The 16,321-nt window shown below is 38.1% G+C and overlaps 1 pseudogene; it reads right to left on the bottom strand.

Moving 5' to 3' along the window:
• Positions 1-4,792: 4,792 nt before the first annotated feature.
• Positions 4,793-7,076, bottom strand: LOC139445836 (uncharacterized; annotated as a pseudogene).
• Positions 7,077-16,321: the final 9,245 nt, after the last annotated feature.

Here is a 16,321-nt window from a genome sequence, read left to right as displayed (position 1 = left end):
ATCGCGCTAAGCTTGCGTCGCGTACCAACACTGGAACCAGTTTATATCGATACACAAAAGTCTTGCTAAACGTACTACTCGTTTAATGACTCCCACTGTTTTGTGCAGTTACATATCGCAGATGTGTTGAAGTAAGCGTTTAAAGTTAACTCACAAACATTGCGGCTTCGAACATGTGTCTGCTGCAACTTTTACCTTTAGAGCCTGCTCTGAAATATCGAGTTTCCACGCGATTTTGACCTAAATATGGGTATCGCGATACGTATCGTATCGTGACCTAATATGTATCGTGATACGTATCGTATAGTGACCTTGCTGTATCGTTTGACCCCGATATTGTTGGTTCTACTGTATATATTTCTGGCCACTAACCGAGTGGTGTCCACCTTGCATGTCCAAACCACGATTATGACTAAAGCCTGACAGCAAGTTGACAACAGATGATGGGTTAACATACATGGGTTCCATACCAAATGCACCTGGAACAAATTACCTTTTTTTGTGTATTTCTGTTGTAACACGCGCCGTGTTTTTGCATTCCAACACAATGACCGTGACCTTTTTCTGTCAAGGGCAATAATTCATATAGAGAGTGTAGAGTGGTTTCCCTTTGACTATGCGTACACCAAGCTCCTTCCCAGCGCGTGACACCTTCGTTACACTCTCGGTAACATCGCTGCCACCAGTGTGGGCGCGGCCATTTCAAGAATCTTGAAATTTGCCCTCCAACCCCATATGTAGTAACGTTTATACTTTTGTTTATGTCTCTGGGAATGCCATCATATTTCAATTTGAAAAGGTTTACGACTGACCATGTTTTCCAGATGAATTCACTTTGTTGTTTTGATAATCGGATTGGTTCGAGATTGCAGACTAACGGAAAATCAACCAACTTCTCCCTTACATTCTTACTATATCAATAACACGATAGTTTTAATGAAACAGAAATTCAAATTGACAAACTAAGAAAGTAATTTAGCAGCGATAAGTGTATTCGGCGTCACGACAGTCGTCACTTGTTTGTAAACATAACGGTCATTCGGTTGCGAGTTCAACTCCAAGCATGGTTGTGGCCACCTATTCACAGTGGGGAGTTTTGACTGGTGGCAGCGATAGTATAGAGAGCTCCGGGAACGTACTATCGCTGTGAGGAGCTTGATGCGTACACAAGCTCCTTCCCAGTGCGTGACACCTTCGATGTCGTTGTGAGGAGCTTAACGAGTACAACGTTTGCAATATATATGTAGCATCTAATGGATTGAGTACTTTGCCGATTGTGTGTAACTGGATGTCATGCTGTTTGAAAATCATTTAGTCAATGAATGAATATTCCATTATGAATGATACAAAAACAAAACAAAAAACCGAAGGCAGTTTATTGTAAAAAAACAATATAAAAAATACTCAAGATATATAAGGTCGGTTTGCAATCTAAGTAGGTTGATTCCCATAACATTTCTTCCCAAATTATCGATTGCATAAACCACGTGGCAGTGACGGGACATCCTGTACTTTATGTGTGTATGTTTCATATAGTGCCATATAATGCACGTATTTCTTGTGCTGGTAGATCGTGTATCTACCCTGTTAAGCACTTGCCTAATGTGTATGTGAAGTTTTATATAAATATTAAACAGATTATGACTACTGCTCCGGAAAAGAATCCAAACTTCATTTCCGAATGAAATCGACAGAAATTGTTGCCTTGGAAACGTAGAACAAAATCTGAATAGCAAAATACATTTTCATCACATTACTTGTGTATATACTAAGTTTGACGAGTTGCCTTGTTTAAAGAATATACGCCGATGAACTGACTCAACATTGACGCAATATTGAAAGGAATATTTGATACAAAACAACGCATGTCATTTATTAGGAGAGATAGAGAGTAAAAGAACTATTAAAGTGTCGCACGTCGTATCTTTTACATAGAAGAAATACGTACAAACTGTATACACATATAAGTGATTTCCATATGATAAGGCTTCAGTTTATTTAAAACAATATGACATATAAATAATATGAAAATATAATATAGATAATATTACCACAAACCTAATTCAGAAATGGTTTTCCAAGAAGTGGCGTTATGCTCACAACAATCGTCTTGACTGGGCGCCGCTATTTTGTTCGAAGAAAATTCATGTGATATGAGATGTGGACTCTCACTGGTCAATCGAAGGGACATAAGTCGTAATAGCCACTGGTGGCTCTACGATCGAGCCCAGAAATGCCAGCCTATTTTCGCAAGGCTGGAGAGTGGAGTGAATGGAGTGTAATAATGCTTATAAAGTGAAAAGATTTATTAGAAGCCATTCCAGCGATAAGGAATATTACTTATATTACAAAAATTGCAAAATGCGCTTTTAAAGAAATATCCATTTTCTTGGCGATAAACATCACCATTGAGTTTTGATCACGTGGTTAATCCCCGACTTTGTTTGTTGTTTAACGCCGCACTCAGCAATATTCCAGCTATATGACGGCGGTCTGTAAAAAATCGAGTTTTTTGTGGCAGACAATTTCTTTTTTTTACAAGTCTGATTCATACACTTTCACGCATTTTCTGAGTCAGTTTCTTTTCTTCGATACATTACATCTCTGCTAACCAATTTTACATGCAATCATGCAAGAAATAATATTAATTTGTGATACAATAATGACTGATTTCCAGAACCTGTGGTATTTAGCCATGGACCCTTCGTACAGTAAACATTTTTTAACGTTGAGTAAGTGATACATTTTGTTTTGGACAAGACTTGATGAATATAATAGGATTTATCATATAATGGGTGGGTTTCTCGGCAGGAAACTATGTCTGCTGGGGTCATATGCGGATAGAGATGCAAGTAGGGACTACTTTCACTGTTTATAAACGATTGTGCAAGCCAACTTTATGTCATAATAAGTTTCTTTGAGAGACATTTAGAAGTATGAGTACCAAGTAAGGACAAGATATAATATGGATGAACAACTTCCTTATTACGATTAGGAACGACGTTTCGGTGTAGGTTCTAACACCATTATCAAGTTTAGTATTTCATAATAAGTTGATTTCCTACAACTCAGAATGACAATCCAAAGGAAGCAAACTTTTTTTCATATCAAAGCTTATGTACTTTTTCAATTTCGCAACATCTTTGATAGCCTGAAACCCACATTGCTACTTGTAGGTATATTTAAATGGGTATCTGGGATACTGGACATAGAACGACCTTTCGCGAACTTTGACCTACAAGTAGTCGACATTAGCCATTCAGAAAGCAGCTTTCTAATGTTTCTCATTGAAGCAGAGAGTCTATATAGAGACCTCTTTGTATTGTCTCCGTGCATTGAATCATATTTTCTAGTGGATAAACTACGAAAATAAATGGATGCTGCCACAAGTCATAAAGTGTGACAAAATAAATTCCAGAGCTTGGAGACGAGGTTTCGCGAAAATATATCACAAATATCTACAAGTAGTGAACGTCGAAACTGTCGAAATGCAGAAGGATCACACAACAAGTAGGTAAAGTTTAATAACGAGTTTATTAATTAATCATTGAACTGAAAAATCTTGTACAGTGTCTCGAGATCACAGAACACGATACTAGCTGTTAACTGTACTGGAAACATCAGTCGCTCGGCATTGTCTGTCACAACGTGGCTCTGGAAACCGGTACTTGTCCGTATCCCTCCCACGATTGATATATCTCAACTGTTAAAATAATGAAATTGTACAATAAACTTTGAAACTTGAGGACGCCACATCTCCTAGAGCTGTCGAAATGCGATCTAAGTAATTAAAGCATGGGATTAAATCATCATATGGGATCGATTCTAGAACGACCCCTGTAGACATTGGAAGGTGACTGTGACGTCGGAACGACCTTTGACCCCCCGGATAGAAAAATCTGTAAACTGTATTATGTTATAGGGACAATAAATCACATGCGACTTGTGATAACTGTAACTTGTATACTTGAATCATTTCATCTACCCGATCCCCATTTTGACCAACTCTTAAAATAGCAATAGGTTAGTTGAAGGGACAATTTGGCATGGACCGCATGCGAAGCCATTTCTTGATTTCAGTTTTCATAACAAGGAATGCAGAAAACATGAATGTACACGACTTGTAACTTGTATACTTGAATCATTACAATCTTGGAATATTTTGGTGAGGTAACAAAACTAAATTAATTAAGCTTTTATCCATTTTTGAACTGATGTTTTCCATCACTGTTCAGATTCTGACAGCAAGATTTTTGTTTACCAACAGGCCTGATACGTGGGAGTTCAACGTTCACATTTCAACCTTGGGCTCTGTAAGAGATAATTGCAGCATGGGAAAGCATGAATTATTGTAATTAGGAGTACCGACAATGTAACCATCCGATCCTCATTGTAATGATCTCTTAAATAACGACTGCTGGCCGCAGCGACTGCTTGGCATGGAGTCTTTGTGCGGGAGCTCGACCTCCTTTGAGGTTTTGTTTGTTTTCATTTTTCTGCACTGACATAGTGAACAAATCCTTAAAAAATCAAGCACCATTTCATCTACCCGATCCCCATTTTGATCAACTCTTAAAATAGCAATAGGTTAGTTGAAGCGACAATTTAGCATGGACCGCATGCGAAGCCATCTCTCGATTTCAGTTTTCATAACAAGGAATGCAGAAAACATGAATGTACACGACACGTTCTTCAAGCAACAGCGTTTATCACATACATTTTAAGCAGAATATTATATAAATTTTAATTCATGTATGAAACAAAATGTATGTTATCAAAAATAGTCCCAAATAGTCCAAATGGTTAGTCCAAAAGGTCCTAAAACTAGTAGTTCACACAACATTAGCACAGCAAACAACTCCAAAGTCTATCTCTCCGTGAAGAAACTCTGGAACATGTATTTCACACAGGACACAAGGACGGCCGAACATGACTGGGGCTGCTTGGATTCTTCACCAAGATCCATCTCCACAACTTGAGGGCGGGCTCTGGGGGCAGGGACGGGGAGGGAGGTCTGGGGTTCGGGCTGGGATGAGAGGGGGTTGACGGTGATTGTGAAGACACTGGGGCGCTTACAGAGAGGAAATAGATGTCCTTAAATCATTGAAATCAGTATCAATCCACAGTTAAGCGTGTATGAAAAAAACATGAAAAGGTCGACCATTTTGTACCTACTTCATCTGGATATTTAAACAAATAGCAAGTGAGGATATACCACCTACCGACTAACATAGAGAAATGCAACAAAACCATTTCTGTAATCACAGAAAATCTGTATTTGTACGATTCCGACAGTATCATGAGAGTCAGGGCACGATTTAGGAATTAGATATAGCTTGCACCTGGTGCAAGTTGACATCCCAACCATTTTTCACTAGACTAAACCGATTGCACTCATATTGGAACCTATAACATAATAAAGAATATCATCTCAAACCCCAGAATGAAATCAGTGTCATTAATATTTTGACATTTTCAATTCATTGACAAGATCACTTTGAATGGAATCACTTATACATCCCACATATTTGTTTGCATTCTTGTTCTTATCATAAGACTGACCTGATTAGATTCATGACGAAAAGCCAAAAGGACAATGTCATATTACACACAACACTTGGAATGTGATGTAGTATGGTACAAAAAGTGTATTGAGTTCAAAGATATAAGTGTAGAAAGCTTTTTTTTAGTAAGTCAGTAACAAATTTGTAAAATTTTGACATGCACTGGGTGCAAGGATAGATAAATAATAGGCTACATTTGTCCATATCAGAGGTCACCTGTGCCTTTATTTTGTTAAATCGAGCCCTGGTCATGAGCATGTGTTTTTCAATCACTAACAAATAGTGGTGATTCAAGTTGTTTGTAAAAAGGTCATGTATAGGGAAACGGAAGTAGTTTTATCATATATATTACAGAATAAGGGAGTGGTAGAAAAATGCAAGTCAACTTTCTTATGTTGTATATTAGAAATGAGTTCTGATTATTAAAAGCTTCGTGACTATATGATATGTATAGTTGTCCTGTTAATGTTTAACACAGATGACATGTTTCGAACTAATGTAAGTTGCAAAGGTTCTCGAATTTGTTTTTTCTGATACTAATAGGACACATTCAAACAACTTGAACCCAATGATGACCTACAGGATCAGGGACAGGAAGAGTCGTTTGGCAGACGGGGGCCTGGTAGGTCCTAAACCTGTGGAGATCGTCCTGAGCTATAATGGAATAAATAAAATTAAAAAAAACATCCATCCTCATTGTATAGACTATAACATAGATGGGTTGTTTTTATAGAAACATAATTCCTGTGTGTGTTTAGGAGCCTCAGCAAATTATGCAAACGTTGCAGGGTTCTGTGCCAGGAAGTTAGGTTGAGGTAAAATGGTCACTGGACATTTTGGGACAAGAGAGACCTATACTTTACAAGTCCCTCCCCTTGACACCACATATGAAAACCTACACAAATCATGTTTTACTGACTGCATCCCATTACCACGGGAAGAAAAGGGGAAACACAGATCTATTGTTACTTTGATCATATATCATGATACTTTGACAATGATTATTATGATTTTACCATACGAATTGAATTGGTACCATATTAATAACATCCATACACATTCACTTCACAAAAGATCAATTGTAAAATACAAAGTACATAGACATATACCTGGGACCGGCGAAGTACATGAAATGTCCCATCTGTAAATGAGTATGTCTGTCATTCTCTTTCACTTTTATTGTTACCAAATGTTTAGGACAGGATTCAAGTTGGGAATGCAATCAGTCAAAAGGTATCACTCTCTAAGCTTTGAAATCAAGATAAAAAACAAAATTAAGTTAACACTGAGACCACTACTAGATACCTTGATGATAAACCAAAGCAACAGTGGCATACATCGTGAAGAACGTGCGATACTTGCGGGATAATGAGCAAAATGCAAACACAGACGTGGAAACAAAGTGCAGCAGCAACAACCAAAATGGCGTCGTTTGTGAATAACGGAAGTAGCAACGGTCTCCATGGAGATCATCAGCGATCGCCGCGTCTCGTTGCTTTCCGTAGCTTGCATGTCCCGGAATAATTGTCACAAATGATATCCTTTTGATCACAACTTGGAATACCTTAAATATATGGTGCACAGTGAGTTCTCATGAGACGATACGAAACACGAAAAGTTATTTTCTGTGTCGATACTAGACTGGGGTCCTGTCTACTAAAACTAGTATATCGCGCTAAGCTTGCGTCGCGTACCAACGCTGGAACCAGTTTATATCGATACACGACGATACACAAAAGTCTTGCTAAACTTACTACTCGTTTAATGACTCCCACTGTTTTGTGCAGTTACATGTGTCTTTGACCGACCAATGAAATGACTAACAAGAAGTCGACATTAGCCATTCAGAAAGCAGCTTTTTCGAGCTTTAGCGCATAACTAGTGACAACGCTTTCAAATATATTTTGACAAAGTTCTCGATTCAAACTTTAAAAAACTGAACATATTTGAATGTCTAATAGGTTTGTATGGTAGTACTTCCCACGGGCAGCGCAAAGGCTGTTCCCCTCAAATGTTTCTCATTGAAGCGGAGAGTCTATATAGAGACCTCTTTGTATTGTCTCCGTGCATTGAATCAACAGATAGACGATAGACCATCGTTCGGAATATCGCGTGTTTGGCTTTTAGACTGGTCTATATTTTATAGAGGATAAACTACGAAAATAAATAGATGCTGCCACCAGTCAAATAGTGTGACAAAATAAATACCAGAGCTTTGAGACGAGGTTTCGCGAAAATATATCACAAGGATCTACAAGTAGCGAACGTCGAAACTGTCGAAATACAGAAGGATCACACAACAAGGAGGTTAAAGTTCAATAACGAGTTTATTAATTAATCACTGAACTAAAATTTTTTTACAAAGTTTCGAGATCGCGGGACACGATACTAGCTGTCAACTGTACTGGAAACATCAGTCGTTCGGCATTGTCTGTCACGTCGTGGCTCTAGAATCCGGTACTTGTCTGTATCCCTCCCACGATTGATATATCTGAACTGCTAAAACAATGAAATTGAATGTACTTGGTCTGCTCTCGTTAATCTTATTACTTTCAGGTGCGGAAACGGCGGTCATCCCTGCAGCAACTACTTCACAGAGTCAAGATACGACTTGAGCAAGTCGAAAAGAAAGACGCAAGGCTTGCTGTGGGACCCTAATTGAATTCTGTAAATAGCATCAGAGATGGAAATGTAAAAAGGCCCTTACCACTTCATGTGTAACTTGGGAGAAAGTCCTTTGTAGCGCCCGTTAAAGAGGCACCATACTTTGTCCCCAATTGAAAAGGATTTGCTGCCTAAATGTCTGTCATAATTCTGTGACCGACATCTTTCAAGTTGATCCTCGACTGATCCCATACATCTAAAACAATTCTTTTATTTTCATGGAATAGTCTTCAACTCTGTAGATGGAATCTGTATCATCACATCGAGAAGCATACATAGCTGACCTTGATAAAACAGGAACTTTAGTTTCAATATTCTAAGCTAGGGACAATATGCACGCCTATTGTCCTCGCAACTTGACAGAGAATCACAAAATATCGCGAGTATTAATTAATTATAATTAGCTGCTGGTCGTTCTAATAGTTATTAAGTGAAAAGAAGACATTCCGTCGATAAGGAATTTTATTTCCAGTGATGGCAAAAATTCAAAAGTGCGCTTTTCAAGGAATATTCATTTTGCCAGCGATTGTGATTCCAATGTGGGTAAATGACTGCGAGCGGCTGTATTTACCTGTATTTAGCAGCGAGTGTCGCGTACGTCGATTCTTATCCAGATTGTAACCGCGTGATGAAAACTCAATGGTGATAAAGAAAAGTATGTTTTCGATCAAACATTAATCAAAATTTAACACGACTTTACAATAAATAGTATATCTAATCGTCATATTTTGAGATATCTTCACCAGTAAGTAAGTTATGGGGTGGTGTGACTTTACAAAACTAAATTAATAAAGCTTTTATCCTGCATCGAATTTTTTTAACTGATGTCTTCCACCAATAATAGCTATTCAGATTCTAACAGCATGATTATTGCTTACCGACCGGCATGATACGTGGGAGTTCAACGGTCTCATTTCTACCTGGAGCTTCCTTATACATGGGGTCTGTAAGAGATAATTGCAGCATGGGAAAGCATGAGTTATTTTAATTAGGAGTTCCGACAGTGTAACCATCCGATTCTCATTATAATGACCTCTTTAATAACGACTGCTTGGCGTGGAGTCTTTGGGCGGGAGCTCGACCTCCCTCGAAATTTTGTTAGTTTTGATTTTTCTGCGCTGACACAGTGAACAAATCCTTATTAAATATGGGAAAATCAAGCATTCAAAATCTCCATTTTGACCAACTTGTAAAATAACGATAGCTTGGTTGAATCGACTGTTTGGCATGGATAACGTGCTAAGCCATCTCTCGATTTCGTGTGTCATTAATCTTCACAACAAAGAATGCAGAAAATATAGAATATACAAGACACGTTCTTCAAGCAGCAACGTTTATCACATATACTATAAGCTGATTATTAAGTAAATTTTAATTCATGTATGAAACAAAATGTATGTTATCAAAAATAGTCCCAAATAGTCCAAATGGTCCGTCCGAAAGGTCCTAAAACTTGTAGTTCACACAACACTGGCACAGAAAACAACTCCAAAGTCTATCTCTCCGTGAAGAAACTCTGGAAAATGTATTTCACACAGGACACAAGGACGGCCGAGCACGACTGGGGCTGCTTGGATTCTTCACCAAGATCTATCTCCACAACTTGAGGGCGGGCTCTAGGGGCGGGGAGGGAGGTCTGGGGTTCGGGCTGGGATGAGAGGGGGTTGACGGTGATCGTGAAGACACTGGAGCGCTTACAGAAAGGAATTGAGTTTCTAAATCATTGCAATCAGTATTAATCGACAGTATAATCAATTAGCGTGTATGAATAATATGAGAAAGTCGACCGTTTTGTACCATGTGTTTCTAATTCTCAATCAAATAGTGCCAATACCATTTGTTCGTGGAAAGGTCATGTATTCTGAGCAGGAATAAGAACTTTTATTATGTAAGGAAGGATGTAGAGTAATACAAGTCACCTTCCTTGTGTTGTGAGTTACCAATGAGTACTAATTATTAGAAGCTTCGTAACCATTAAATGTCATGTAATTTTTGTCTTAATATTGTTTCAACACAGATGACTTGTTTCGAAATATTGCCAGTTGCACTGGTTCTGGGGTTTTGTTTTTTTCTTACTAAAAGGCCAAATTCAAACAACTTAAACCTAATGATGACCTACAAGATCAGAGACGGGAAGAGTCTTTTGGGAGACGGGGGACTGGTAGTTCCGAAACCTGTACAGGTCGTCCAGGGCTATAATGGTATAAATAAAATAAAATACAAAACCATATCGATCCTCATTGTTTTGACTATAAAATAGTCTAGCAACTTTGTGTTTTTGAGAAGCCTAATCAAGTTATCACAACATTACAAGCTTCTATGCCAAGAATTTTGCGGTAAAATGGTCTTTTGACGTTTGGGGACTTAAAGACCTATCCTGCATATGGCATGTCCCAAAATGTCTATTTACTGTATATTTGTCTTTCGTGACCCCAAATGTCTATTTACCTTATATACCCTTCATGTCCTGAAGTGACCATTTACAATTTATGTCTTTCTGGTGCAAAAATCCATTTACAGTATATTTGTATTTAATGTCACCAAATGTAGATCCTATAGCCAGGTGAGCTCACAAAGGGCGTAGAAACATGGCTCTGCATTTACTGTCAATTTGATCATTTATCACGTCTCTAGACGTTTGGGGACTTGAAAGACACATACTGCATATGACATGTCCATAAATGTCTATTTACTGTATTGTGTCTTTCAGGTCCCAAAATTTCCGTTTACCCTATATGTATTTCATGTCCCCAAATGATCATTTACTGTATATGAATTTCATCTTCCAAAACGTCCATTTACTGTATGTCTTTCATGTCCCAAAATGTCAATTTACTGTATGTCTTTCGTGTCCAAAAATGTCCATTTACTGTGTCTTTCATGTCCCAAAATGTCCATTTACTGTATTCTTTCAAGTCCAAAAATATCCATTTACTGTATGTATTTCATGTCACACGTGTGTGTGTGTGTGTGCGTGCGTGCGTGCGTGTGTGTGTGTGTGTGTGTGTTTGTTCTTTCCCATAGAGGAATAAAAACAAATACTAGTTCAAATATACATGCTTTTGACCTCCCAGCGTTCATCAGGCACACTGTTTTGATTCAGACAGGATATCGTATAAATTAACGAAATATTCTCACAGCCTCTCTACGTAATTGGGGGTCCCATTCAACAAAATCTGGTGTAGGGTGGGAGGTCGAAAGCGTGAGACTATGTATAAAAATATAAGAGGGAAATATGCATTCACAATCCTACAGATTCACTTCGGAAAAGACAAATATCTGATCAGTTGTAAAACAAAAGAAATCCCTAAAGTACATCAATATACGAGGGGCCGAGGAAGTACATGAAATGTCCCATCTGCTAATGAGTCTGTCCGTCATTCTCTTTCACTTTGTTACCAATTTTTTAGGGCGGATTCAAGTTGGGAATTACAATCCGTCAAAAGGTATCGATATGTAAGCTTTGAAATCAAAATGAAAAGCAAAAATAATGTAAAACTGAGAGCACTGCTAGATACCTTGATGATAAACCAAAGCAACAGTGGCATACATCGTGAAGAACGTGCGATACGTGCGGGATAAAAAGCAAAATGCAAACACAGACGTGGAAACAAAGTGCAGCAGCAACAACCAAAATGGCGTCGTTTGTGAATAACGGAAATAGCAACGGTCTCCATGGGGATACATCAACGAATCGGCGCCACTCGCTCTTTTCCGTAACCTCCCTTTTACCGGGACGACACGATTGATCACAATAAACATGATAAAGAGATATCTGTTATAACCCTTGATGGAATCTTCCTAACTCACAACGTAATTTCCCCTTATCCGTCTTTTCGTTGAAATATAACTAGAGTTTGGCAATGTAGTGTGTAGAGGAGGAATATTCTTCTAAACATCTGGCTTTTAAACAAAGTTCACATTTATTTTTTGCCACAGCAAAAAACGATTCAGCACTTATAAGAAAATAAATCATTGAATCGGCGATTATGATCACGGGAAAAATATTTGTATTCATCTAAGTTAGAGAGGATCAATACGGCTATTTGTCTTTCATTCAAAAGCAGAAAAAAACAGGCAACAAATAAACGACCGGACGGAAAATGCGAAGATTTTTCAGTCGTTGGTCCCTGGCTGACGTCCACAGGTGATACTACTAGGGGAGATCACTCTCGTTTGTGTTATCTTGGCTGGTACGCAGAGACCCCTGCTTTGTGTTAAAACTACCGTGAATCAAAGAATAAACGCCGGTTTAACCGACGCAACAAAGAGGCACTGAAGAAAAACATTTGAAGAAATAATGAAAGAAATATTTGATACAGAACCACTCCTGTCAGATTAGAAGAGATAGAAAGTGCGGAAGTGAGAGAAATATTGTGACTCGATCTTCGCATCTTTTACATGAAAGATTTCGGGACGCACACACGCACACACGCACACGCACACACGGACGGAACCCATTTCTATATCCCCCGCCAACTTCGTTGGGGCGGGGGATAATTATATCTCCCCCTCATTATTATAGCAAAATGTCAAATAGAAATGCTGGACTTTTAGGCGTCTTAAAAGATATCTTTGATATATATTTATAATAAATAGACGCCATGTATACCTGACAAATTTGACATTTGTGCGAGTGGCACTGACTATTAATAACCTAAATAAATGAAATAAATTTCTAAATAAATGAAAGCTAGTGTTTCAGTCTGAAAACTGTAAGCATCTTTATTAAATCAGACAAATCTAGTAAACCCCTACAGACATTTGTTTAAATAGGGATAATATATCTTCATATACTCATTTCTACTCTCTCTCTCTCTTACGCATCTTAGTGTGTTTAGTACAACAATTAGATAAGAGTAATCATAACGCTGTTATCCAGAGGGACATTTCCTTTTCCGCCTCAGTATTATCACATGTACAGATCGAAACATGAGGAATACGAACGTTACAGATACATGATATCAGATAAATGCCGTCGCTGGTGTTGAACTTGTGTTTGGATTTTGTTTAGAAGATTAGTAATAACCGGTTTGAGTTCTGGTGGTGCCTGTTTAAAATTGTTGTTTGTCACAGTGACACACGCACTCGTGTCGAAAAGTTACTATATTTTTGCTTTTGAACAGATAGATTCCGTACCAGCAGTTGAAGTTGAAGTTTATGGTTATCAGAACGTCCTATAAAACAAGTACTAGTTGTAGAAGAGAATTTTTGAAACTCTTTCTTAAAGGTCTACATGAACATTCCATACTAGTTTAAATCAGCGATGGCACAAGGACATTATCTATCACGATGTGGTCTTAAACTGATTTCTCTTTTATATGGTCTCTAATTAAAATCCTAAGTTGTTGTTTTTTGGACAATAAAACGAAATAATTTTTACTGCACCATTCAGTAAATTTCAACTATCACAGCTGATATTACAAATACCATTTTAATTGATGAAAAACCCTGCTTATGTCCACTTGTGTCATCATTGTGTTTTGACGTCAAAAACACTTTCAATTTGATCGGAATTCTTTATTGGTTAATTAAACTCGTAAATAGTAGCACATTTAGAATATCAGCACTTTCTCCGCCGACTGAAAAAAGGCACATCCCTTTCTTGTTTTTTTTACCAAGTTTTCTTGGTCTAATTTTCCTCTGGATTTTTTTTTATTCCACGGTCTATTTGTAATGGTCCTTGAAAAGTCTGTGGGCTCATAGGGGTTTGTGGATAATTGTATAGGAAATTCATGCATTTCATATTTTGTCTACAGTTGCCTGTGACAATTCAGTTTTGGTATATATGTATGTTTTACACATTACCATTATGTTGTTAGTTGTTCAATTTTATTTTAACACTGAATTCATAACATGTGTTTGAAGAATTGTCACAAGAATGAAAAGGAGAACCTGAATAGTCCACCGCGGTCATTCCACGGAGTTCCAACGGTGTAAATGAGGGGAGGTAACTGCATATGAGTTAACAACAATTGTGAAACGTATAAAAGTAGAACTAGTAAACGGATATTGCATTCCGAATAACTTATTTTTCTATTTGTAATAGTTTATAAATCGTCCATTGAACATTTGGGTAACTGATATATGGCCTTGTGGGTAATAAATTTAAAGTACATGCAAAATATATCACTTTTGGTCTATTGTTCTTAAAATTCGCAATATTTTGTCAGTTTTAATTTTATTCAGACCCTTAAATGCCATTTGTTAGAAAGCTTACCGCAAAATAGAGAGGAATTTAGTGAAGCTGCCAACCCCCTTTTGGAACGCGGGATTCCGGGTAGGTCTGGGACGAGTCCAAATTAACTACCCGGGTACCCACCCGCCTATTACAACACCCTACCCGAGTACCCACTGTAGGTCTCAGGAGATGTCTCAAAATGTCCAAATGGGAACATTTTTAGCATAGCCCTGGCAAAACGTATTAAGATACATGTATTAAACAATCTGGTCATTCATTCACTGAAGTTGAATTAAGTTATATCTATATTCAACCATATGAAAAATCAGAAGGAATGGGTGCATAGTCAGAAAGAAATACGAACATTAGTGACTTGTAGTGTAACCATAGAGTCCTAGATAATTTTGGTCATTAAACAATTTATCACGTAAGTAACCACGGGTCCGGGTAGTCCTTTGGGTACCCGGGTCCTACTCAGTACCCACCCGACCCGTGTACCCGAGGGTCCCGTCCCAGACCTAATTCCGGGGTATTCGGGAAGCATCGGTGTGGTACGCGGGAAGCAAACATATAGTATTTGGTACATTCTAAAAACGTTACGGTGGACGTAACATATTCCTTTGTATATTATATTGTATTTTATATATTTTTTCATTAACTTCATTAATTCAGCTTCAGATCTCACTCATGTATGACCTAGAAACGTGTTGTGTAGATTTTCGTCTGTTTCTGGCATACGCCATGACATTCTTGACTTATTCGTGACAAATTCCGGGACAAGAATCAATCTCATTAAAATCAGATCTTAGTTCTCTCTACCGCAAAACAAAGATCTGAGGACATCATATTAGGGGTAACGTCAGAACGACCTATATATATATAGTACATTATATGTGTTCATTACAATAAGTTTAGGAATAAAGGAATAAAAAACTGAAGGAATGTCATATCCGCTATGTCTAGATATCTATAGAAGTGTTTCTAAATACAGACAACATTGCAAGACCAGTTTAATATTCAAACCCTGTGCAGATTCCCAAGTATAGCCAGTGTGTGTCGTTATCGGTAGGCTGGTCACATTCGGTGAATAGGTGGATTGCGTGTCATCGTACCCCGTGGATCGTTGCTTACAGTATCAAGTACTGGTTGGCCTGGTCAAGTCTCGATTATGTCCTCAAGTGGAGACAAATAGCTGAATACGAAATATTTGCTGGATACAGCTTGGGTAGAGTTGGTATTTAACTAAAGAAACTGTGAAGAAATACTGTCATGGCAATCAAATCAAGTTAAATGTTTTACAATTGAGTTACACTGTGTCACAAATAGGAACGTTGTAACATACGCCATGGAACCGCTAGGTCACCACAGTGGAGCAATGAGCGACGGCAAGGCAACACGAGAGTTAATAATTATACCAAGATTCACTATTTTTTGCTAAATTTGTGAAATCATTTTCTGTTTTATATGTTTATGATGATATATGTGTCGTATTTCTGGAGCGGGTCTAGTGGGTAAGATTGACATGTCAATAAAAATCTTGAAAAGGATCTTACATTGGACAATATCAATGCGTCACAGAGGTATGACGTCATAAACGAATACGTCACAGACTCTTAATCACCTTTATAAGCGCGGGCCTGGCGACAAATGCGTCACTATCGGCACCGCTCAGCTGTGACAGCACGTACGTAAACGGTTTCCTGGCGTCTTTATTTCCAAATACTTCCAATGTGAAACGGACACTATGAAGCTGCTTGATGGAGCCTTCGTCGCCACTGTTGTGTGTTGATACTCTTCAATATATGAATCTGTGTGAGGCCGTTCGATGGAGCCTTCGTCGCCATTGTTGTGTGTTGATACTCTTCAGTATCTGAATCTATGTGAGACCGTTTGATGGAGCCTTCGTCGCCAC

This window comes from Haliotis cracherodii, unplaced genomic scaffold (genome assembly GCF_022045235.1).
Source record: "Haliotis cracherodii isolate W230 unplaced genomic scaffold, xgHalCrac1.p SCAF_6, whole genome shotgun sequence".
NCBI classification, from domain to species: Eukaryota; Metazoa; Mollusca; class Gastropoda; order Lepetellida; family Haliotidae; genus Haliotis; species Haliotis cracherodii.
The sequence above is the reverse complement of the archived record's forward strand: the minus strand, read 5'-3'. Positions and strand labels throughout refer to the sequence as shown.